Genomic DNA, 26,171 nt, shown 5'->3' with positions numbered 1-26,171 from the left:
CTTTCTTTCGTTCTTTCTTTCTTTATTTATTATTTCCTTTGTATTCTCATAGTTTGTTGTCTTTTGCACACTGGTTGTCTTGTTCAGTGCAGTCTTTCATTGATTTAAAGTTCAAAGTTTAAAGTATATTCATTATCGAAGTATGTATACAACATACAACCTTGAAACTTGTTTCTTCACAGGCAGCCACAAAACAAAGAAACAATAGAATGCATTAAGAAAGACCATCAAACACCAAATGTGCAGGGAAAAAAACAAAAGTGTAAACAATAAAAGGAAACAAATAACACTCAAAACTGAAGTTCAGGAAAATGAACCCACTGCCATAGAGCCATTCATCATTCTACAGGGGCACAATTGAGAGCATCCTGACTGGCTGCATCACTGCCTTGGTATGGGAACTGTACTTCCCTCAATCGCAGGACTCTGCAGAGAGTGGTGTGGACAGCCCAGCGCATCTGTAGATGTGAACTTCCCACTATTCAGGACATTTACAAAGGCAGGTGTGTAAAAAGGGCCTGAAAGATCATTGGGGACCCAAGTCACCCCAACCACAAACTGTTCCAGCTGTTATCATCTTGGAAATGGTACTGCAGTGTAAAAGCCAGGACCAACAGGCTCAGGGATATCTCCTACCAGGCCATTAGACTGCTTAATTCGTGCTGACACAACTGTATTTCTATGTTATATTGACTATCCTGTTGTACATAATATTCATTATAAATTACTATAAATTGCATATTGCACATTTAGACGGAGACGTAACATGAAGATTTTTACTCCTCATGTATGTGAAGGATGTAAGTAATAAAGTCAATTCAATTCAGTTCAGTTCAATTCATCACTGCATCTGATCCAGGAGCCCATTAGTGGCAGGCCACAGCCTCAGTTCAGTGCAGAGATGAGTAAACCTCGCAGAACAGCAAGCTGAATGCCAGCCCATACTTCACCTCCAGTCCCAACACCCTGATCTTTTCAATCTGGACCTGCGATTAAATCAGACAAACCTCAGGTTGTTCCTTGCTCTTGAACCTGGGCTCTAGCACTTCAAGTATCTCTTGGGCCAAAGAGTGCATCGATTTTACATGGATTCAGTCCATATGTGACATTTCCAGACGGGCCCAGTGTTTAAATTGGACAAACAGAGCATCATTCCTCACTCTTGGAAGCTAATATGTTCTATTATGGTTATTCGATTTAGAGTATGTCTGCAAGAAAACGAATCTCAGGATTGTATATGGTGACAAATATGTACTTTGATGATAAATTAATTGTGAACTTTGGACTTTGCACTTTAGAAAACCACACTCAACAGCTATTTAGCTGGTATCACCTGCTAATTCTCCACTCCTCTGAAATAATAGTCATATTTATCACCTATTTTGATCCTTCCAACCTCATATTATCGGCATCCATTGACTAAAACTAAAATTTGAAAAGAAACTGCAAGATGAGCTGCATTGCTCAAGCAGTATCTGTGGGGGTGGAGGGATGGTCGACGAGATTTTGAATAAGGAGTAAGAATGTAGAGGGACGATAGACAGTATAGAGAAGTGAGAGGGAAGACTAGGATGGGAACTTGTAGAACCAGGTGAAGTGAAATGTGACGGACAAATGGAGCCCGGTGAAGGATGGTGAGGAGCAGTTTTACAGCTGAGATTGGCAGATGATAGCTGGAAACAGATAAGGAAAAAAAGAATATCGATAAATATGTGGGTGCAAGGAAGGTAAAGACTGGAAGTTGATGTCGAAGAATGTAAAAGGTTTAAAAAAGAAGTGAGAACATACAGTACTGTGCAATTCTTAGGCACATATACTATATATAGCTAGTCTACCTAAGACTTTTGCACAGTACTGTAGTAGTTTTATGTATTGCACTGTACTGCTGCTGCAAAAGAAGAATAACATTTGATGACATACGTGAGTGATGATAAACCTGATTCTGATATGCATTGAGAGAGGAGAGTGGACCTTTGTGGACTGAGAATGGGGAGGGGGAAGGAGAAGGGAATCATGGTTGGGAAAAGGGGAGGGGAGAGGGAAGCACCGGAGAGACATTCTGTAATTGGCAATAAACCAATTGTTTGGAATCAAATGACCTTGCCTCGTTTCTCAGGGCTGGGTGTTTCTGCACCCGTGCCACCTCAGCCGCAGCACTCTTTCTCCGCCACCTGTCCCACACCCCTCCTATGGCACTCCACCCTTGCCATTTCCAACATGCTTTACTCCCACCAAACTTGCTTTCCACTCCACATTGACAAATTCGGTGCTGTGCAGAAGTCTCAGGCACCCTAGCTGTGTATATGTGCCTAAGAATATGGAACAATACTGTGTCTAAGAATATGGAACAATACTGTGAGGGCACTGTTAGGAATGGAAAAGTGAGCGTAGCTTACCTGAAATTAGAAAATTCTATGTCTAATATTTGGTGTTATTTAGCATTATATAGGAACTGGCTATTCCCAAGATTATCAGCATACACAAATTTCTATGGCGTACCATTTTATTGGCACATGCAGTGGGTTTAAATATCACCAGACGAGAGAATTGTTTGTTTACCCAGCCTAAGCAACCTTGTCATTGCCTCTATAATTGTCAAATCATACTACATCTGGGATTGTGAAAAAAAACATCCATTCTGTCTCCTGACCTGGCTGAAAGAAAAGAGTTGGTAGGAATCAAAGCCTTTAGGGCCAGGACATCACCATCAGTCAGAGACATTCTGAACGGTCAAGAGGTTCTTGCACCGTGTTCAAGATGCGATGTCCATTAAAATGATTGTAGGATTATTTTCTTTATTCATTTCAGGATGTGTGCTTTGGTGGCAAGGCCAGGCTTAATTAGCTATTCTCATTTACTCCTGATTCTTGACCTGTCTTCTTGAACTGCTACAGATCTTCTGGTGAAGGTGCTGCCACAATGCTGTTGGCTGGGGAGCTCCAGGAATTAGAGCCGCAGTAAAGAGGACAGGTTATACCTTTCTGTATCTTGGAGAGGTATCTGTAGGTTCAAAGGTGCATCTGTTATCAAAGTATAGAACTGGAAATTAGCCATGAAACCAAGAAAGGAAAGAAAGGCAGCACAATCATCAACCCCCAAAATCCACCCTTCCACCACAAAAACTGACCAAAACAGATCAAGCACATTGACGACTAAATTCCTCCTCCCACACAAAAAAACAAGAAAGGCTGCGTGAAAAGCACAGAATATAAAAAACTATAAGTCTGAACAAAAAAGTCTACAGCCCAAGTCCACATCCAAAATGCAGAAAAAGCATGGAGAACACTCGCCGGGTACAGTGGCAAATGTTTCCCTTCCTGGTACAGAGCAATCAAAAGACAGGCAGCCAGTGCTCACTCTCTACACTCGCCTCAATGCCTCAATCTCCCTCGTTGCTTTAATTGACAAACAGTGGAAGCCTTACTTGGAGTACTGTGTTCAGTTCTGGTCACCTCACTACAGGAAGGATGTTGATACTATAGAGAAAGTGCAGAGGAGATTTACAAGGATGTTGCCTGGTTGGAGGGCATATCTTATGAGAATAGATTGTGTACTTGGCCTTTTCTCCTTGGAGTGACAAAGGATGAGAGGTGACCTGACAGAGGTGTATAAGATGATGAGAGACACTGATCATGTGGATAGCCAGAGGCTTTTTCCCAGGGCTGAAATGGCTAACACGAGGGGGCATAGTTTTAAGGTGCTTAGAAATAGATACCAAGGGGAAGTCAGGGGTAAGTTTTTCCACACAGAGAGTGGTGGGTGCATGGAATGCACTGCTTGTGGCAGTGGTGGAAACGGATACAATAGGGTCTTTTAAGAGCCTCTTAAATAGGTATATGGAGCTTAGAAAAATAGAGGGCTATGCGCTAGGGAAATTCTGGGCAGTTTCTAGAGTAGGTTACGTGGTCAGCACGACATTATGAGCTGAAGGGCCTGTAATGTGCTGTAGGTTTCTATGTTTCATGTTTGTTTAATTGGCAAATGGAGTCTAGTTTTGGCTTGTGCCCCATCCTGCAGCCTTACTGCCATGAAGATTGCGCATGCTATCTCTGTCTCCCAAAACCCTCTCCGCGTCTGCTGAAGGTTGAAACACCCAAATGATTTCCAAGCTTCCACATTTGCCTCGATGCTTCAATCTCCCTCATCATTCTAATGGAAGAATGGAAGATTTAATCGGTGAAATGGAGTCAAACATCGGCTGGCAGCCTACCCACCATGGGGTTCTGACCCCTGCAATCGTCTTGGAGACTGCAGAGCACTGGAGCACCCGAACAGTCTCCATGCAGCAAATCACAGACTCCAACAGTTCCAGAATCACATCCAAGATGAAAAACAAACATAAAAGATATAAAAGAAGTGAAATATGTGCTTCCATGATCTATCCAGGAGATGTCGGCCAAAGGAGCGTTGTACTATGGCACCATTTTGAATAGAGCGTTGCATTCTCAAAAACAGCTGCCCACGCCTTTCTTGATGGATGATGATATGGGGTTGGGAGCTGCTACTGGAGTAGCATAGATGAGTAACTGTAGTACACTTTGCTGATAGTGTACACTGCAATGTCAGTGTGCCACTGGTGGAGGAAATGAATGTTCAAGGTGGTAGATTTAGAGCTAAGGCAAGTCACATTGATTTAGATTTTACTAAGTTGATGGAACGGTGCTCGTTCAGGCAAATGGAGAGTATTCCATTGTGGTAGTGATGCCTGAAATTTTACAGGTTGACCAACTAGTGTAACCTCCATAAGTAAGCACTGGGCCAGTTGAATTTCTGGTTAGTGGCAACACCCAGGATATTGGTGGTGTTAATACCATTTAATATTGGGTAGATGTATGAATTGTCTCTTGCTTGCCACTTTTTCTGGCGTCTTTATTACTTGTCACCTATCTGGAATCTGAACATTGTCAATCTGCAATCAGTTTCACTTGCTGAGAGATTGTGAATGGAATGGAATATGGGACAATCTTCAGCTAACATAACCACTTCTGACTTTTGATGGAAGGAAGGTCAGTCATGACGTAGCTGAAGATGGAAGGGCTTGCTTTGAGGAACTGTTATAATGTTATCTTGGAATTTGGATGGCTTAGTTCTAATGATCAGAGAGACATAGATATGATGAGATATGACTCCAATCTCTTCAGATTTTTTTTAATACCCATTAATTTCAGTGTTACCAGGGTAACCTGATGTTACTCTCAATCCCATGTTGCCTTTATGTCATAATGACACTTCTATGCAGGTTCTAGGACAGAACAACTGATATGTTAATGGCAAGGAATTTAAAGCTACTGACCCCCTCCACATCTGTTTCCTTAAAGAGGACTGGCTCATGGGCCAATGGATTCTGCATCCTGCAGTCGATAATCAACTCCTTAGTTTTGCTGATATGGAGTGAAAGGTTGTTGTTGTGGCTCCTCTCAGCCAGTCAGTCTCCCTGCTATATGCCAATTCATCACCTCCGTTGGTCTGGCCAACAACGCTGGTGTTGTCAGCAAATATAAGTATGGCATTGGAGCTGTGCTTAGCCACACGATCATAAGTATAAAGTGAATAGAGCAGGGGTATAAAGTGAATATGCACACAGACCAGTGGTGCACATGTGCTGATGGTGAACGTGGAAGAAATGTTACCAATCTGTACTAACTGTGGTCTGCCACTGAGGAAATTGAGGATCCAGTTGCACAGGAAGGTATCAAGTTCAAGGTCTTAGAGCTTAATCATAAGTTTCAAGGGTATGATAATGTTAAATGCTGAGCTGTAGTTAATGAAGAACATCCAGATGTATGAACATAGTAATCTACAGCATATTACAGGCCCTTCCGCCCACAATGTTGAGTCGATCATGTAACCTAGTCTAGAAACTGCCTAGAATTTCCCTACCGTATAGCCCTCTATTTTTCTAAGCTCCATGTACCTATCTAAGAGTTTCTTAAAAGACCCTATTGTATCCTCTGCTACCACCTTCATTGGCAGTGCATTCCATGCACCCACCACTTTCTGTGTGGAAAAACTTACCTCTGGCATCCCTATTGTACCTATTTCCAGCTACCTTAAAACTATGCCCCTTCGTGTTAGCCATTTCAGCCCAGGGGAAAAATCCTCTGGCTATCGACATGATCAATGTTTCTCATCATCTTATACACCTCTTTCAGTTCGCCTCTCATCCTCCGTCGCTCCAAGGAGAAAAGGGCAAGTTCACTCAACCTTTTCTCATAAGGCATGCTCTCCAATCCAAGCAACATCCTAGTGAATCTCCTCTGCACTCTCTCTATAGTATTCACATCTTCCTATAGTGAGGTTACCAGAAGTGAACACAGTACTCCAAATGGGGTCTAACTATGGTCTTATATAGCTTTAAGATTACCTCACGGCTCTTGTGCTCAATCCCACGGTTGATGAAAGCCAACACACCATGCACCTTCTTCTGCCTGTGGCCATCAAACTTTGCAGCTCCTCCCGTGGAGGGTCAGACACCCTGAGCCAATAGGCTGGTCCTGGACTTATTTTCATCTGGCATAGTTTGCATATTGTTGTTTGATTGTTTGTGGTTTTGTATTGCTATATTTATGCTCTATTCTTGGTTGGAGCAGCTGTAACGAAACCCAATTTCCCTCGGGATCAATAAAGTATATCTATCTATCTATTAACAACACTGCCAACCTGTGCAGCAGCTTTGAGTGCCCTATACATACAAACCCCAAAATCCCACTGATCCTCCACACTGCCAAGAGTTTTACCATTAATATTACCATTAGTAATTTTAATATGCATTACAATTAGTATGCATCTTCATTGTTCAGGTTTTCCAGAGTTGAATGAAGAGTCAATGAAATAGCATTTGTTGTTGACCTGCTGTGATGGGAGGCATATTGCAGTAGATTCAGGTCTCTCCTCAGGCAGGAGTTGATATGCATCAAAGGTTCAAAGTTTCAAAAGTTACAAGTAAATTTATTATTGAAGTACATATATGTCACCATATGCAACCCTGAGATTCATTTTCTTGTGGGCATACTCGATTAATCTGTAGAATAAGAACAGTATCAAAATCCATGGAAGAAGCCCAACTTGGGCATTCATCCAGAATGCAGAAGACAACAAACTGCACAAATACAAAAAGAAAGAAAAAAATGATAATAATAAATAAATAAGCAATAGATATTGAGAACATGAGCTGAAGCTGTTGAAAGTGAGTCCATAGGTTGTGGAAATGTTCCAGTGAAAGGGCAAATGAAGTTATCCCGTTTGGTTTGAGATCCTGATGGTTGAGGGGTAGTAATTGTTCTTGAGCTTAGTGGTGTGAGTCCTGAGGCTCCTGTACACTCTCCCTCATGGCAGAAGCAAGAAGAGAGCATTTCCTGAGTGGTTAGGGTCCCTAATGCTGGATGCTGCTTTCCTGCAACAGCCTTTCATGTTGATGTGTTTAATGGTGGGGAGGGCATTATCATTAATGGACTGGACCATATCTACGATATTTTGTAGGATTTCCCATACAAGGGCATTGGTGTTTCTACATCAGGCTGTGATGCAGCCAGACAATATATTCTCCACCACACATCTATAGAAATCAGAAAAAGTTTTAGATGCCATGCCAAATCTCTGCATCATGACCGACTTCTTGAAGTTAATATACTTCATGAACTTTAGTAAGTAGGTTGTTGGTGAGAAAGTGCCTCTTAATAGCACTGTTGATACCAGCTCCCATCATTTTGGTGATGATTAGGAATAGACTGATTGGACAGTAATTGACTAGACTGAATATGTCCTGCTTATTGTGAACATGATATATCCGGGCAGTTTTCTACAGTTGTCAGGTAGATGCCAGTGTTGATTGAATAATTCCATGGTTGACTGCCAAGTGCAATTGCTAAGTTAGTATTTGACTTCCCTGTATTCTCTTATGTGTTATGGAAGCAGTCTTATACAGTACATGTGTCAATTATGGTAACTCAGAATGATTATTTCTACATTACTAAATTTTGTGTCTCACTATCACTCTATAAAGCAATTAATCTCAAAGTAGATCCAACATATCAAAATATAGTCTTTTGGTTGTGAACTTGAAGTAAATAAATTAAATCGCAAAAGATAGAAATAGATTAGAGTGGCTAAGTGCCAAAATGGAGTGTTTGAATTTAGTATCTATAAAGTAGACCCGTACTTTAAGTTAATATTCTTTTAATATATTGGGATAGTTTGGTTGGCACTGAATGTGAAAGATGTACCAATTTGAATTTAGAGGAAATAATCACTTCATTTTGGATATTTCCTCAAAAATCTGCGCCTCTCCAGGTATTGTGGACTGATATTTCTCTTGAGTTACAGCTCTCCTCTCCAATACTCCATTGATAAAAGGGTAACATTGAATGTCACTCTTGTTTTAACTTACTTCTACACTGAAATTTTTTTAGCCAGAGGGTGGTGAATCTGTGGAATTTGTTGCCACGGGTGGCAGCGGAGGTCAAGCCATTGGGTGTATTTAAGGCAGAGATTGATAGGTATCTGAGTAGCCAGGGCATCAAAGGTTATGGTGAGAAGGTAGGGAAGTGGGACTAAGTGGGAGAATGGATCAGCTCATGATAAAATGGCGGAGCAGACTTGATGGGCCGAATGGCTGACTTCTGCTCTGTCGTCTTATGGTCTTATGGTCTTAAATCTACGAGTAATTTTTAATTATGAAATATTAGGTGAGACCCTTCTCAATCTGGTCAAATGGCCACAATCATCCCTTTCACTGATTCCCTCCTTCTGTAATTCAGCACTCCTGACACATCAGGTTCTCAATTATGCTTCTGTAAAGTGCATTTGGATAGCTTTCCTATGAGAAATAAACTTGGTTTGGCATTGCTGGGAAAGAAAAACTAAATTGAGAGAGAATTCATTATGGGTGTCAATCTCTGAATGGCAATGAATGTGAATAATATACCAACTTAAAATTGGTGGAATTGACCTTACTAGTTGGATATTTCCTCAATAACCTGATCCTGTCCTGGGCTTTGTGATAGGTGTATCTTTTGAATCACAGCTCACTTCTCCAATCCTCCATTGACAAAAAGATAATAATGAACATCACTCATATGTTAACTCCCTAATACACTGCAATTTTCCTGTTATATTGTCTGGAATATCAAGTCCAAAAACATTGAACATTAAGATAGCCACATTCTGTTTACTAAGTTGCTAAACTAATGATTGTAGCTAAGAAGTTATTAGATACCAAACTTGGAAACAGTTAAGTGAGTAATGCTTCACTCTTTTGTGCGCATGGGTGCAATTGTGCCACTTACCTAGAAACCAACTGAATTGTCCCTGACGATCCTTAGCAATTTTATCTGTAGGCATCACGGCTTGGTATGGCAACTGCTCTGCACATGACCACAAGAAACTGCAAAGAATTATGATCACAGCTCATCACATCATGGGAACCAGCCTCCCTTTTATGGACAATATTTCTTGTCTCCAAGTACATGACAGCAAATCAACAGATAAATGAAAAATAGAAGAAATGAAAATAAAGTAGAAAGAAAGCTGGATGAGATAGTGGCAAATAAGTGTTGCGGTAAATGAGAAGGTTAACAAGTTGGCGTTGGTGAAAAACAGTGATGTTTTGTAGGCAGCTTACAAAACTTCTAAATATACTTCTGAACCACTCTCACTACAATCTGCAGCCTGTAATTTCACTTTAAGTACTAGATTCTTAACAAACGTGCCATTTCACAAAGTTCTGAAAGACTCAGTGGAATGCAAGTACAGCATCTTTAAGCAGATGAAGGTACATCGTCATAGCCGTAAGAGAGGGAGGAGGGGAGGATTCCAAGCAACACTAAAATGCCAGGGTATGAAACTTCCTCTATCCAGCAGCTTTTTAGCAAATAGACAGTTATTGGAGAACAAAACTGAGGACCTAACAACAAGTTTGCTGTATCAGAGGGAAATGAGGAATTGCTCTATTCTGTGTTTCACGGAGACATGGTTCACTCCTGACACATCAGGTTCAGCAATCTGACCTGACGGCTTCTCAAGACACAGGATAGACTGGACTGGTGATTTTAGAGAAGGTAAAAAGTGGGATGGGGGGTGTCTGTGTTTTATGGTAAACTCTTTATTATACTTGGACATGGCAGTCTTGCCGCACTCTTGTTCCCCCAAACTAAAACGTTGAATGATTTTGTGCCAACTGTTCTACTTACCAAGAGAGTTCTACTCTGTGATTCTGACTGCAGGTTACATACAGTACCTTTAAAGGCCAATGTTGAGCAGGCACTCGAAGTACTGAATGCCACCATCAGCAAACGAGAAACAGCCTACCCTAGCACCTTTCAAATCATTGTTGGGGACATTAATCAAGCTTGTTTGAAGAAATCTCCACCCAATTATCATCAGTATACCACCTGCAGCACCAGGGTCCCAATTAACTCGACCTCTGCTATACTACCACAAGGAATGTCTACCATTCAATCACTAGAGTTCATTCTGGAAAATTGGATCATTTAGCTGTCTTCCTCCTTCCTGGATACATGCAGAGGCTAATGACCAAGGCTCCAGAGACAAGTCCAGCAAAGAGTTGGTTGCATGTGGCAGAGGAGCGGCTATGGGATTTCTTTGCTTTGATGGACTGGACTCATCAGATGATCCAAATCAATACACTGTGGATGTCACAAACTTTATAAAACCAGTCATAGATGAGTATGTCCCTACAAAATCATTCAGAGTCTTTCCCAACCAGGAGTCTTATATGAACCATGAGAACTGCAGTGTGCTAAGGGCCAGATCAGTAGCATTCAGGTCTGGTGACCAAATCAAATACTTGATCTCTGGAAAGCCATCTCACATGTGAAGTGGCAATTCTTAAGCAAACTTGAGTCACTGAAGGATGCTTGACAGCTGTGGCAGGACTTGAATACTATCACCTCCTGCAACATGAAGTTAGATGACACAGGTGACAACAAGGTTTCACTCCCAGGTGAGCTCAATGCTCTCTTTGACCAGCAAAATATGGTGGTACCTACATGAACACCGCCCATGATGACCCTGTGATTTCAGAAACATGAAAGCATCCTTCAGGAATGTGAACCCATGGAAAGCATCCAGTCCAGATTAGTACCTGGTCAAGTACAAAACACCTGTGCTGATCATCTGGCTGGAGTGTTCACTGGTATCTTTAACCTCTCACTTTGGCAGTCTGAGGTAGCCACCTGCTCAAGCAGGCTTCAGTTAACCAGTGTCTAAATAGAATGCAGTAATCTACCTCAATGACTATCATACATAGCACTTACATCTACTGTGATGATGTGCTTTGAGAGGTTGATGATTAAACATAGCAACTCCTGCCTGAGAAGCTACTTGGATCTGTTCCAATTTGCCTACTGTCACAACAGGTCAACAACAGATGCCATTTAATTGGCTCTTCAATCAATCCTAGAACATCTGAACAGTGAAGATTCATACATCAAGATGCTCTTCAGAATGAGAATCAGGTTTAATATCACCAGCATATGTTGTAAAATCTGTTGTTACATGGTAGCAGTACATTGCACTACATAATAATAAAAAAACTGTAAATTACAGCAGGTACATGGCGTTCTGTCGCCTTCACCTCAATAATAAGCAAATGCTTTGAGAGGCTGGTCAAGGATTACATCTGCAGTTTGCTACCACCCACACAGGACCCCCTACAAATCACCTACCGATACAACCGATCAACAGACAATGCAATAGCCACTGCTCTACATACCGTCCTTAAACATCTGGAGAAGAAGGATGCTTACGTGAGAATGCTGTTCTTGGACTGCAGTCCAGCAATCAACACCATAATTCCATCCAGACTCGACAGGAAGTGCAGAGACCTCAGCCTTCACCCTGCCTTGTGTAGCTGGATCCTGGACTTCCTGTCAAATCACCAGCAGGTGGTAAGGATGGGTTCCCTCACCTCTACCCCTTTGACCCTCAACACAGGTGCCCCTCAGGGCTGTGTACTAAGCCCCCTCCTTTACCCTTTGTTGCCATGACTGTGTTGCCACCCACAGCTTCAATCTGGTAATTAAATTTGCTGCCGACACTGCACTAATAGGCCCAATCTCTAATAATAATGATGCAGCCTACAGAGAAGAAGTCATCACCCTGACACAGTGGTGTCAAGAAAACAACCTCTCCCTCAATGTCACAAGAACAAAGGAACTGATTGTGGATTACAGGAGAAATTGAGATGGGCTAACCCCTATTAACATCAATGGATCTGGTGTTGAGAGGGTAAGCAGCTTTAAGTTCCTTGGCATCCACATCACTGTGGACCTCATGTGGTCTGTGTACACCAGATGTGTTGTGAAATATGCACAACAGCGCTTCTTTCACCTCAGACAGTTGAGGAGGTTTGGTATGGGGCCCAAATCCTAAGAACTTTCTACAGGGGCAAAATTGAGAGCCTCCTGACTGGCTGCATCACTGCCTGGTATGGGAACTGTACCTCCCTTAATCGCAGGGTTCTGCAGAGAGTGGTGTGGATAGCCCAGCGCATCTGTAGTTGTGAACTTCCCATGATTCAGGAAATTTACAAAGACAGATGTGAGAAAAGGGCCCAGAGGGTCACTGAGGACCCAAATCACCCCAACCAACGTCTATTCCAGTTGCTACCATCCGGAAAACAGTACCACAGCTTAAAAGCCAGGACAAACAGGCTTCGGGACAGCTATTTCCAGCAGACCATCAGACTGATTAACTCACGCTGATTTGAATGTATTTCTATGTTACATTGACTGTTCTATTTATTATAAATTATTATAAATTACTATGATTTCACATTGCACATTTAGACAGAGACGTAATGTAAAGAATTTTACTCCTCAGGTATGTGAAGGATGTAAGAAATAAAGAAAGTCAATTCAAGTTAATATATATTTTTTTAAAAAGTTAAATTAAATAGCACAAAAAAAGAGAAAAATATAGTAAGGTAGTATTCATGGGTTCAATACCCACTCAGAAATCTGATGGCCGAGGGTGAGAAGCTGTTCCTGAGTTGTAGAGTGTGTGCCTTTAGGCTCCGGTACTTCCTACCTGATGGTAGCAATGAGAAGAGTGCTTGTCCTGGGTGGAGGCTCTTACTGATTGATGCCATTTTTCTGAGGCATCTATCCTTGAAGATGTCCTGGAAGCTAAGGAGGCTAGTGCTCAAGATGGAGCTGACTGATTTCACAACTTCCTGCAGCTTGTTTCAATCCTGTGCAGTGGCCACCACACTCTCCCTCCCCCATACCAGTTGGTGATGCAGCCAGTTGGAATGCTCGCCACAACGTATCTATAGAAATTTGTGAGTGTCTTAGGTGACAGACCAAACCTCCTCAAACTCCTAATGTAATATTGTCACTGTCATGCTTTCTTTGTAACTGCATCGATATGTTGGGCCCAGGATAGATCCTGAGAGATGTTGACACCCAGGAATTTTAAATTGCTCACCCTTTTCACTACTCATCCCTCATTAAGGATTGGTGTGTGTGCCCTAATCTTACCCCTTCTGAAGTCTACAATCAATTTATTGGTCTTACTGATGTTGAGTGCAAGGTTTTTTCTGTGACACCACTCAACCTGCTGATCTATCTTGCTATCTACACCTTTTTGCCACCATATGAAAGTCTGTCAGCATTAGTTGTGTTATCAGCAAACTTATAGATTACAGCTTTAGATTCAAGACTACCCAGATGAATATAAGAACTTATATTCTGCATAGCCTCCAACCTGATGGCTTCTTCCAGCAAAAAAAAAATCCCCTTCCATTCCTTTTTCTTTTATTCCCCACCATGGTCTCTTATCTCTTCTCAACTGCCTAATCAATAATCAATAAGCTTTAAGACCCAGGCCTCAATATCTCCTTCTGCAACCGGATCCTCGATTTCCTCACTTGCTGACCCCAGACAGCTTGGATAGGCAACAACTGCTCCTCCACAATCACCACAAAGCTGTGTGCTTAGCCCCCTGTTGTACCCACTTAATACTTGTGACTGTGAGACTAAGCCCAGCTCCAATGCCATAATTAACTTTGCTGATTACAACACCTAGTTGACCAATTCAAAGCTGGTGATGTGCCAGCATATAGGAGGGAGATTGAAAATCTGCCGGAGTGATACCACCGCAACAACTTCTCACCAAGGAGTTGATTATCGAATTCCAGAGGAGGAAACCATAGGTCCGTGAGCCCTTCCTTATTGTGGGATCAGAGATGGAGAGGGTCAGCAGCTTTAAATTCCTTTGTATTATCATTTCAGATTATCTGTCCTGGATCTAGCACATAAGTGCCATTACGAAAAAAGCATGGTAGTGCCTCTATTTTCTTAGAAGTTTGTGAAAATTCAGCATGTCATCTAAACTTTTGACTTATCAAATTCTGTGCTGAGAAATGCGAAGAAGTCATGTATATTTAAGGTCTGGAAATGCTGTAGTACTTCTTGCAGAGCAAATCATTTCAAGTGCACTCTCACCCTCTCAGTTTCTGGTATGAGATTTACGTTGATGAAAAGCAAGGACATAGCAGATGACATTCTATTTGACATACTCTATGGTGAGGTACAAGAAGAAAATGATGAATGGAATGGTAGAATAGCATTGAACACAAAGCTTTACAGCACCAGTTGTAAGATGAGGGTTCAATCATTCCCACTGTCTCCAAGCGATTTGCACATTCTCCTTGAGACTGTGTGGGTTTCCTCAGGAGGCCCCTGTTTCCTCACACGTTCCAAAGATGTATGGGTTGGTTGTAGTTGTGGGCACGATAGCATTGCCACTGGTAGCATAACAACACTTGCAGGCTGCCCTCAGCACACCCTCGGACCGTGTCGGTCATTGATACACGTAACGAGTTTCGCTATGTGTTTCCATGATTCGATGTACATGTGGCAAACAAAGCTAATCTTTTAAATATCTTTTAAAATGAGGTCAAAATAAAAATTAGAATGCTGAAATAATTTTACTCCAATTCCCCTGGCAAGAACTTGACAGGATTGGAATGTCTGCCTTTCCTAATTTAATTTAATTTAAATCAAAGTATGAACTGAGAATCAATCTATCAGTTTCCCACTGTGCAGGTTGTGTTAAAATAACCCAGATGTTTTGAAAATATGAAAATGTATATTGCGCTGTTATGAAAATTTTACTGTTAAAAAGTCTAACACTATTTATTGTATTTGCTGGTTCATCATTTTTAATAATTGGTAAATAAATACAATAATGTTTGATTAAACCCGCAAACTACGTCCTGATTGATGTTGCACACATCTGCGACAGTACTTTCGGATTTTATATGTGCCGTAATGCATCTGAACTGCAGAAATATTACATGGATAACATGAGTCAGAAAAAAAATTCTACCAAGTATGCCCTGTGTATTTTTAAGTAGGCTTTGTATCTATTTCTACCTTGGAGTTTGGAGACCCATGTGCCATTATTTGTAATTTACATTTTAGAGCTTTCTTAGCTCCACACTCTGATCTGTGTTACCTTGGCAACGATTACAATTTTCCAGAGGAATTGTTTCATGTAAATCTTTTTTTCTCTCTCTCTTTTACTATAATGCACAAAAGGATACAAAAGTATATAAATGTGCAATAAACAAAGAATTACACAAAGCACTGTGGGCTAGATATATATTATTTCACACATGGAAGGACTCTATACAACTTGCTGTGTGTCAGTTGAATTTTGAGAGTTATTGTTCTTCCTCAGTGTTGAGAATACTATCTGCTTTTATATTCATAGAGATAATTATACCCCAGGGCTTATGGGTGTGAGTGTAATTACTGCACAGTAGAGTTCTCTCTTGTATTTCATGCTACAAAATGTCAGAAACTCTTATTTATTAATTATACTCCTGTGCTAAATTCTCTTAACTTTAGAAAACAAAGCAATACCGGGGAACAGATTTCTGAATACATCAGCCTTGCCTTTGTGATGTTAGAGAACAATTGGCATTCATTGCACTAAAATATGATGCACCATTGACCGGTGAGACAGAGCAGTGACTTTTTTTCTGATTTCTTTAATGAATTCAGCATTATTGTTGATATATTCTGCAATTATCTTCAAAAAAGAAACCCCAGGACTCATTTTGCTTGGGTAAAACGTGTTGCAGTATTATGAAGACCTGTAAAAAATGAGATTTGCACCTCTAATGGAGATTCTTTTGCCCTTGCATCACACTCATCATAGTAATAACTGTCATTAGACTTCATTACTTGTACTGCATTGAGAAAATGATTTTATATGATTGCTGACTATATTCTGACTTAAATCCTTTGTCTTTGAATTGGCAATGACTAAGGATAGCTCTTGTTAGGTGAAAAGGTATCATTTTTTATTCTTTCTAGCAACTGTGACAAAGAAAGTAATTAAACAACAACTTAAAAGGTGTATTTCTTTGCATTTACCAGGGTGATAGATGACAGTATGCAGAATTACATTTTCTCTTTGCACATAATAATAGCTTCACCATAGCTTGAAGTTACTAATTGACTTTTGGCTGGAGATGTCAATTCCAAGCAGAGACTTGCTGAAGGAATGCCCAAAAAGACATTTTTTACATTAATAACACACAGAGTATATTTTCATCTTTAATGCTCAAGGGATAGAGCGTTGCATTGACCATTGGCGATGCAGGCACACACCTTTCAGTTTGTATCCAGCACCTTGCTGGTAATCTGTCAGAGTGATAATCTGTCAAGGTGGTGAATCACGCACCCATTATAGTCTCGCCAGATTGAAATCAATTGTATGAAAACCAGATGAGATCTAACGGGTGAATAATCTGCTCCACTGGAGTACCACCCACATACCGCTGAAGCACAACACCTCATGCTGAGAGCACTAAAGGAGTATATTTAATCTTTTGTCATGTGCATAGTTATACATTGTTAAGACAAAAATCAACAGGAATTGAAAACATTAAATCTCAAACACAAGTAAGATTCGCTCAATTTTTCCATATGTGAATAAAATAAAATTCAGTTTTCCGAGCTTTATCTTTAGTGGATTTGTACTAGTTCTGCTATGTTTATGAATGTTTGGGTAATGATTAAATATCACTAATATTTGTATTCATATTTTTCCACTCAAGTATTCAAAGGTCATTCTGGAGACCTGGTATTGGTGTTAGTTTATTATTGCTACATGGACGAAGATAAGTGAAAAGCTTGATACAGATCAAATAAAGGGTGTATTGTGCTCAAGTTAAGAGGGTGGCACGGTAGCACAGTGGTTAACACAACGCTTTACAGTATAGGTGACCCAGGTTCAATTCCCGCTGCTGCCTGTAAAGAGTTTGCCATTCTCCCCGTGACCGTGTGTCTTGGTTTCCTGCAGGTGCTCTGGTTTTCACCCACAGTCCAAAGACCTACTCTTTGTAAATTGAAACGTGATTGGGCTAGGGTTAAATCAGGGGTTGCTGGGTGGCGTGGCTTGAAGGGCCGGAAGGGCCTATTCCACCCGTATCTCAATAAAATTTAAAAACTAAATAAATAAAATGGTAAAAACAACAGCAATGTGGAATAAAGTGGAAATGCTATCAAAAAAGTGCAGAGCAGGTAAGCAATAGAATGCAAGATCACAACCAGTTAGATTGTGATGTCAAGAGTCTATCTTACTATTCAAACGCTCCATGCTCGACCGTGGGAGGATAAAGGTTGTCCTTGAGGCTGGTGGAACGTGGTTTCAGGCTTTTGTATCTTCTGCCCAATGAGGTAGGGAGATGAGAGAATGTCTGGGGTAGGTGGGGTCTTTGATTATGCTGGCTGCTTTGCTGAGGCAATGAGAAGTATAGACAGAGTCCATAGACGGAATCTGGTTCCCATGATGTGCTGAACTGTGTCCACAATTCTCTGCTGTTTCTGGTGGTCAAGTGCAGAGAGGTTGCCATACCAAGCTGTGAAGCATTCAGATAGTGTGTTTTCTGCAGTGCCTCAATAAAATAGGTAAGGGCTGACGGTGACATGCTGAAATTCTTTAGCCTCTGAGCATCTGAGCTACAGTGAACTTACCCCAGAAGTAGTAATTCCTCAATAATAATTCAATCGGTAAGGTTCACAAAAACATTAGAACAACCAGTGATAGCAGGAAACTTAATTTAACAGTCTCAGATAACTTCTGTAGGAGTCAATTATTTTTAATCAGCCCAAAAAGGTACTGGATAAAGGCTCTTATTCTGAGGCTCCATATTATGACTCCAAAAAATCCTCTTTGACAAATTAGATGAGTAGCATAGAATGGTCACACAAAGCAAAATACCTTAAGGGAGAAAATGAACTCATGGCATATTTCACAAGGAGTGATATGTTTTCTTAACATTTCTGTTTATCAGGTAACATCAAATTGTAGATTTTTTTTACTGGGAACACATTTACTGGAAGCCAATTTATAGCTTGGAGCTCTTAGGACTTCTTCAGCTGGAATGAAGATGAATTCATGTCCAAATACAAAAATATGCATGTGTCCACTTGTCAGCTTGAAGAAGGTGCAGATGGAGCATCTGATGAAAGTTAAGGCAGGGTGGCATCATGTCCTCAAAAGAACCTGTGTAAAATTAGATGCATTAACTTAAATAGCTAGAGATTAAAAACTAACGTTGAATATTTTTGTCAATAACCTTTGTCAACATACTTTGTTCTGTATCATCTGCCTATTATTCTAGATTATTTTGGAGGAACAAGAACAATAAAATCAGTGGTAGCTTAACTTCTGAAAATATATGGCAATATATGATTGTGATCTAGTAATTCTATTGTACAGCCTGTATTGCTGCTGACTAACATGTCTACTTTTGGTAAAGGTCAGAGTAGAAAAATGCACATATTGATCAAATTCAGTTTCACTTTTAGTCACCAGCTGGAAGAAATGTTTAGTTTCTTATTATTAGTTGCACAAACATTGGATTAATACATTTAATGAAATCTTGGTTCTATTAAAATTCTTGCATGGAATAAAATTAATTATATTTTCATCTTGCTTAGAAGATTTGAAGAAACCTATGAGGAATGATGTAAATAAAAAAAGGCCAGTTGGTTTTTTTCCAGCAATTGGCCAGTTGTCAATACAATGAGGAGATCAGATCTATAGTTAAAGAAATACCAGTTCTGTAAAACAAAACTTTATTCATTGCAATTTCCAAGAAATGTCTTTGTGAAAGCTTTGCTTTGTATTCACATCAGAATATAGAATACTCTAGCATAGTATAGACACTTTAGCCCAGATGTTGTGCCGACCTTTTAACCAACACTAAAATCAATCTAATCCTTTGGAGATCTTATAGAAACATTTTAAATTGTGAAAGGAATAGTTAAGATAGAGGCAGGAAAGTTGTTTTCACTGCTAGTTGAGACTAGAACTAGGGGACATAGTCTTGAGATTTAGGGAGTAGATTTAGGATGGAGATGAGGACGAATTGCTTTTCCCAGTGTGGTGAGTCTGTGAAATTCTCTGCCCAATGAAGCAGTGGAGGGTACTTCAATAAATATATTTAAGACAAGGCCGGATAGATTTTAGTAAAGGAATTAAGTGTTATGGGGAAAAGGCAGGAATGTGGAGATGAGTCCATGGCCAGATCAGCCATGATCTTATTGAACGGCGGAGCAGGCTCGATGGGCCTACTCCTGCTCCTATTTCTTATTAACTTATGTTCTTATGTTCCCTCCTACGTAACCCTCCATTTTCTATCATTCATGTGCCCATCTAAGAGTTCTTTAAGTGCTCATAATGCCTCTACCACCACCCCTGGAAGGGTATTCCATGTACCCTCTGCTCTTTGTGTAAAGAAATTACCTCTGACAATATTAATACCTGTCTGCAGTTAAGTCTGCAATACGCTGACATGTCAGAAGGAATTCATTGGTGGAATAGCATTTGGGAAATGAAAGATGGTATTTATTTATTTAGAGATACAACATGGAACAGACTTTTCATCTCCTTCGTGCAAGGGGGTTAGATGGGATGGAGTTTGTTAGGTGCGTTCACGGGGGTTTCCTGACACAATATGTGGATAAGCCAACTAGAGGAGAGGCTGTACTTGATTTGGTATTGGGAAATGAACCAGGTCATGCATCAGATCTCCTGGTGGGAGAGCCTCTAAGTTTCAGAACCTGGGCCTCTGTACCTCCCTCTGCAATTGGATTCTCAACTTCCAAACCGGAAGATCACAATCTGTGCGGATTGGTGATAATATCTCCTCCTTGCTGACAATCAAAGATATGTGGTTAGGCATAGCTCAAATACCATCTATAAATTTGCTAATGATACAACCATTGTTGATAGAATCGAAGATGGAGATGAGAGGAGGTACAGAAGCGAGGTATGCCAACTAGTGGAATGGTGTAGCAGCAACAACCTTGTACTCAACATCGGTAAGACAAAAGAGCTGATTGTGGCTTCAGGAAGGGTAAGATGAAGGAACACATACAAATCCTCATAGAGGGATCAGAAGTGGAGTGTGAGCAGTTTCAAGTTCTTGGGTGTCAAGATCTCTGAACATCTAACCTGGTCCCAACATATCAATGTGGTTATAAAGAAGGCAAGACAGCAACTATACTTCATTAAGAGCTTGAAGAGATTTGGTAGGTCAACAAATACACTCAAAAACTTTTGTAGATGTACCGTGGAGAGCATTCTGACAGGCTGCATCACTGTCTGGTATTGACAGGCTACTGAACAGGACCAAAAGAAGCTGCACAGGGTTGTAAACTTAGTCAGCTCCATCTTGGGTACTAACCTACAAAGTACCCAGGACATCTTCAAGGAGCAGTGTCTCAGAAAGTCAGCGTCCTTAATTAAGGACTTCCAGCACCAACGGCATGCCCTTTCTTTACTGTTATCAACAGGTAGGGATGTACAGAAGCACACTCTCAGCGATTCAGGAACAGCTTCTTCCCCTCTGCCATCCAATTCCTAAATGGATATTGAACCTAGGAACACTAACTTACTTTTTTAATATATTGTAATTGATTTACTTATTTATTTATTAATATTATTTCTTTTTTCGTTTTCTTCTACATTATGTATTGCAAAGAACTGCCGCTGCTAAGTTAACAAATTTCATGACACATGTCAGTGATAATAAACCTGATTCTGATTCCTTCACCAAAGCGCTGGAGAGGGATAGGAGCAGATAATTTGGGAAAATATTTATTTGGGGTAGGGGAAATATGATGCTATTAGGCAGGAACTTGAGAAAATAAATTGGGAGCAGATGTTCTCAGGGAAATACACGACAGAAATATGGCAAATGTTCAGGAAACATTTGAATGGAGTTCTGCATAGGTATGTTCCATTGAAGCAGGGAAAGGATGGTAGGGTTAAAGAACCATGGTGTACAAAGTGTGTAGAAAATCTAGTTAAGAAATAAAGAAAAGCTTACGAAAGTGCCAAGAAACTAGGTACTGTTAGAGCTCTAGAAAATTACAAGGTTGCTAATAGAAGCTGAATAATGGAATTAGGGGAGCCAGAATGGGGCCATGAGAAGGCCTTGGTGAGCAGGATTAAATAAATCCCCAAGGCATTCTACAAGTATGTGAAGAGCAAGAGGATGAGCCATGTGAGAATAGGACCAATCAGCTGTAATAGTGGAGTTGGAGAAAGTAGCGGAGGTACATAATGAATTCTTTGCTTCATTATTCACCAGGGAAAAAAGACTTTGCAATTGTAGAGATGACTTACAGTAGACTGAAATGCTTGAGCATATAGACATTAAGAAAGAAGATGTGCTGGAGCTTTTGAAAAGTATTAAGTTGGATAAGTCACTGGGACAGGATGAGATATACCCCAGGCAGCTGTGGGAAGTGAGGGAGGAGATTGGTGAGCCTCTTGCGATGATCTTCATGTCATCAATAGGGATGGGAGAAGGATTGGAGGGTTGAAAATGTTGTTAACTTGTTCAAGAAAGTGAGTAGAGATAACCCAGGACATTATAGACCAGTGAGCCTGACTTCAGTAGTGAGCAAGTTGTTGGAGAATATCCTGAGAGGCAGGATTTATGAGCGTTTGGAGATACGTAATCTGATTAGGTATAGTCAGCATGGCTTTGTCAATGGCAGATCATGCCTTATGATCCTGATTGAATTCTTTGAGGATGTAACAAAACACATTGATGAAGGTAGAATAGTAGATGTAATGCATATGGATTTCAGTACGACATTTGATAAGGTTCCCCATGCAAGTCTCCTTCAGAAAGTAAGGAGGCCATGGGATCCAAGGAGACCTTGCTTTGTGGATTCGTAATTGGCTTGCCCACAGAAGGTAAGGGGTGGTTGTAGATGGTGTGTATTCTGCATGGAGGTCGGTGACCAGTGGTGTTCTATAGGGATCTGTTCTGGGACCCCTCCTCTTTGTGATTTTTATATATGACCTGGATGAAGAAGTAGAAGGTGGATTAGTAAGTTTGCTGATGATACAAAGGTTGAAATGGATAACATGAGGGGGCATAGTTTTAAGGTGCTTAGAAATACGTAGCGAGGGGATGTCAGAGGTAAGTTTTTCACACTGAGAGTGGTGGGTGCGTGGAATGTACTGCTGGCGGCAGTGGTGGATGTGGATGCAATAGGTTCTTTTAAGAGCCTCTTAGATAGGTGCATAGAGCTTAGAAAAATGAAGGGCTTTGTGCTAGGGAAATTCTAGGCAGTTTCTAGAGTGGGTTACATGGTTGGCACAACATTGTAGGCCAAAGGACCTGTAATATGCTGCAGATTTTTATGTTCTATGTTCTTTGTTTCTGTTCCTTTGAGTCACATTGCCCAGAAACCACCAAAAACCCTGATTTAATCCTAACCTAATCATGGAAAAATTTTCAGTGACCGATTAACTTAGCCGGTACGCCTTTGGAGTGTGGGAAGAAACCAGAAGACCTGTAGAGGATGCTGGGATTGAACTCTAAACTCTGACACCCAAAGCTGTAATAGAAGCATACTAACCACTGTTCTACTGTGGCACATGTGAGCTATGGTGAGGGCTTCTATCGGTCAGCATCAATCATGGATATTGAGTCCTAGCTGTCTAGATACACAAGTATAGGCAGTACAATATGGAGAGCAAGCTCCCCTTTGCTACGCATCTGATGAATCCAAAGGAACAGCAAGAACGATACAGTTTTGTACCAGCAGTATCACAGTCAACATTGAACTCAATGTAGGACTGCCTTAGGGACTACAGGTCTGGATTTTTCCCTCAGGGTTTACTCCTAAAGCCTTCCCCATGAGTGAGTATAGCCGCAAGGCAGTGGAGGTTTGAGATCAAAGTTTTTCTTCTCCTAGGTGAGCTGCCAACCACAGCTGATGAGCACCACATGCCTGAAGTGACTGGTTTAAGGTGCCAGTAACCCACCTTTTCCCCTTCTCCTATCAGTAGAAATGGTTTCGCTGAGCTTAGTAGCTAAGCCACAAGTGAAGGGCAAGAGCTGGACTTGGTTGTCAGAAGCTATTTCTTTCATTGGGAGCATTTAATAGGTAGTGGGAGCTTATCCCCATTACCATTCCCAGCTATAACAACCTTAAGGAACCATATTTAAATATTTATATAATATTCTTGCTTTTTCTTTTTTCTGTGATTTATTAGAAGTATACCACTTCACGATTACCCAGATTTTTCCTGCGAAATGAAACAGAACTGAGTCCAGTCTAAAGCATCTACTGTTACATTTGAGGTAGTGGGTAGGGCACTTCAGAGCACCGTCAAAATTCAACCAAAATATTGACTAGATGGTGTTGACAGACTAGATAGGGACAACAGAAAAGGACAAGCAGTCTTCTTCTTAAAAAGGGTTTTAAAAATTCACTCTTTACTGAAGCCACCTTGTTATTTCCAAAGTAATCATTATTCTTTAATTCAAATTCATGACACCTAGCTTATTAATCTCATTCTCTTTCAAAAAGCATTTTGTGATTTATCTGTTTACAGTAACAGTTTATGATTATAAAATGTGAAGCATTTAAAATACATGTCTAACAATTCAAGTATCATATTTATATTATTATTTTTATTTGTGGCTAATAATTTGATTTGCATGATCATTTTATATTTCAATAAAATTTCAGAGTCATCCCACAGGAATTTCTATCAAATTTGATCTAATATTTAACTAATATATATTAATGATGAGTTATTTCGCTTCCTTATAATGTAATTCTCCTTTTACAGATACCCCTCATCATTTGAGAACAGAAGTGTATATTATATTTAAAAGCAATATTCAATTGCTAAAGAGCAGTAATATTTTCAAAGCTCATCTCAGACCAACGTAACTTGGAAAAAAATTATCATTCTGTGACCTTTAGGTTTCCTTTCTCCATATATAAATAAGATGGAGTTTTTATCATTTTCTCTTGGCACAGTCCTTTGATCACAAATATCAAAGCAGAAAATTTTCCAGTGACATCTTACCTCAAGAGGTCATTTCTGTTTTTACTGCATTGCATTTGCAGATGAGCTTCACGCTTAAACCATTACAATTAGCATACTCGCCTACTTATCAAAATCACAGGGCAATATTTGATTTCTATTGATGTATATTATAAGCATTGTGCTTCTGAAAACTGAATTTTAGACAAGAAATTAATGGAAAGGATATTAATATTTTGCCATTACAGTATATGTAATGTTCAATGTGAGGATATACTATATAGTAATATAAATTACACAGCAAAAATGCAGCTTATTATTTTCTAACCAAAAATTTTAGATGCTCTAACATGTTAAGGAGTGTGCACAAAGGGTTTGCAATTTAATTAACGGTTGACCAGCCATGGTGAGCATTTGATGTTTGTGCCTGGATTATTACTTCGCTTTGTGTCAGCTTCTATCCTCTCCAGCTGCTTGTGATATGTTATTTCAAAATTGCTTTCTTCCTGTGTTTTTTTTTTGCTTCCATATCATGTAGAAGCAAACCCTGCTCAGGATCTAGGAATGTATTTCTTTCACTGGTGTGAATGCGCCTGTCAGCATCGCTGAAGCCTCTGGCCTTATCAACAAATGATAAAATGTTATATACACTGAGCTAAAGTCTCCTGCAGTAGAAGGTAAATAAAGACAACTTTTTATTAGGTGACTTTAATTATTTGAAAATATAAAATGTTTGCAGGTAAAACAATGTGAAACCATGTGATGTGTATTTCTCCTTATCTAAAGGTGTGATACTTCCTCATTGACCTTCAAAATGTGCTATTAAATAAACAAACTCGAAGCATTGTCAATGCACTTGTTTCACTGGCTTTTTGTAGCCAACTCAAATCTTGGAAATTGTGTTATTGTAATGTTTAAAAAATTGTTTCCATTTTTACTTTAGTAGTATGAAATGTATGAAAGTAGAAGCTTTGAGAAATCAGATATTGAGTTGACAAGAGAGAAACAATGTTTTATTCAGTTTGAACACTGAGATAATGGCAAAAGAAGATGAAAAATAAAATGATGTAGTACTTGTACTTTGCATGGTAGGAAATAAAGAATGATTACCTCAAATAGCTTTTCATACTAAGACAGCCACCTTGATTATGGTGTTATGGTGTCATACAGCATGAAAACAGGTTCTTCGGCCCAAATGAGATTACCATCTAAATTGGACCCATTTGCCCATGTATTGGGCTATATCCCTCTAAACCAGGAAGTTCCCATCCTGGGGTGCAGTGACCCCTCGGTTAATAGTAGGGGTCCATGGCATAATAAAGATTGTGAACCCTGCTCTAAACCTTTCCTATCCACATATGTGTCCAAGCTCTTAATGCACTTGCCTCAACTATTTACATACTCTGGGAACTCTTTTTAAAAGTGGCCTCACCAATGTCGTGTGGGACTGCATCATTGCTTTGACTGATGAAGGCCAGCATGCCAAAAGCCTTCTTACCTACTTGTGAATGACTTTCAAAGAATCATGTATCTGTAAAGGTTGCTCCTCAGTTTCCTATTAAATCTCTCCACTCTCCCCTTAAAGCTACGCCCTGTACTCCTTGATACCCCTACCCTGAAGAAAAAACTGTATGTTCACCCTATGTCCCTCTTAATTCTGTAATCCTCCATAAGTTCATTCCTCATTTTCCTATTCTTCGTTGATAGAAATCCCAACTTGTTCAATCTCTCTACGTAACCCAGTCCTTCAAGTCCTGTGGCAACTTCCTTGTAAATCCTCACTGAACTTTCCAGCTTAATAAAGTATTTCCTATAGCAGGGTG

Source organism: Mobula birostris, chromosome 1, assembly GCF_030028105.1.
Source record: "Mobula birostris isolate sMobBir1 chromosome 1, sMobBir1.hap1, whole genome shotgun sequence".
In the NCBI taxonomy this organism is placed as follows: domain Eukaryota; kingdom Metazoa; phylum Chordata; class Chondrichthyes; order Myliobatiformes; family Myliobatidae; genus Mobula; species Mobula birostris.
The sequence above is the reverse complement of the archived record's forward strand: the minus strand, read 5'-3'. Positions refer to the sequence as shown.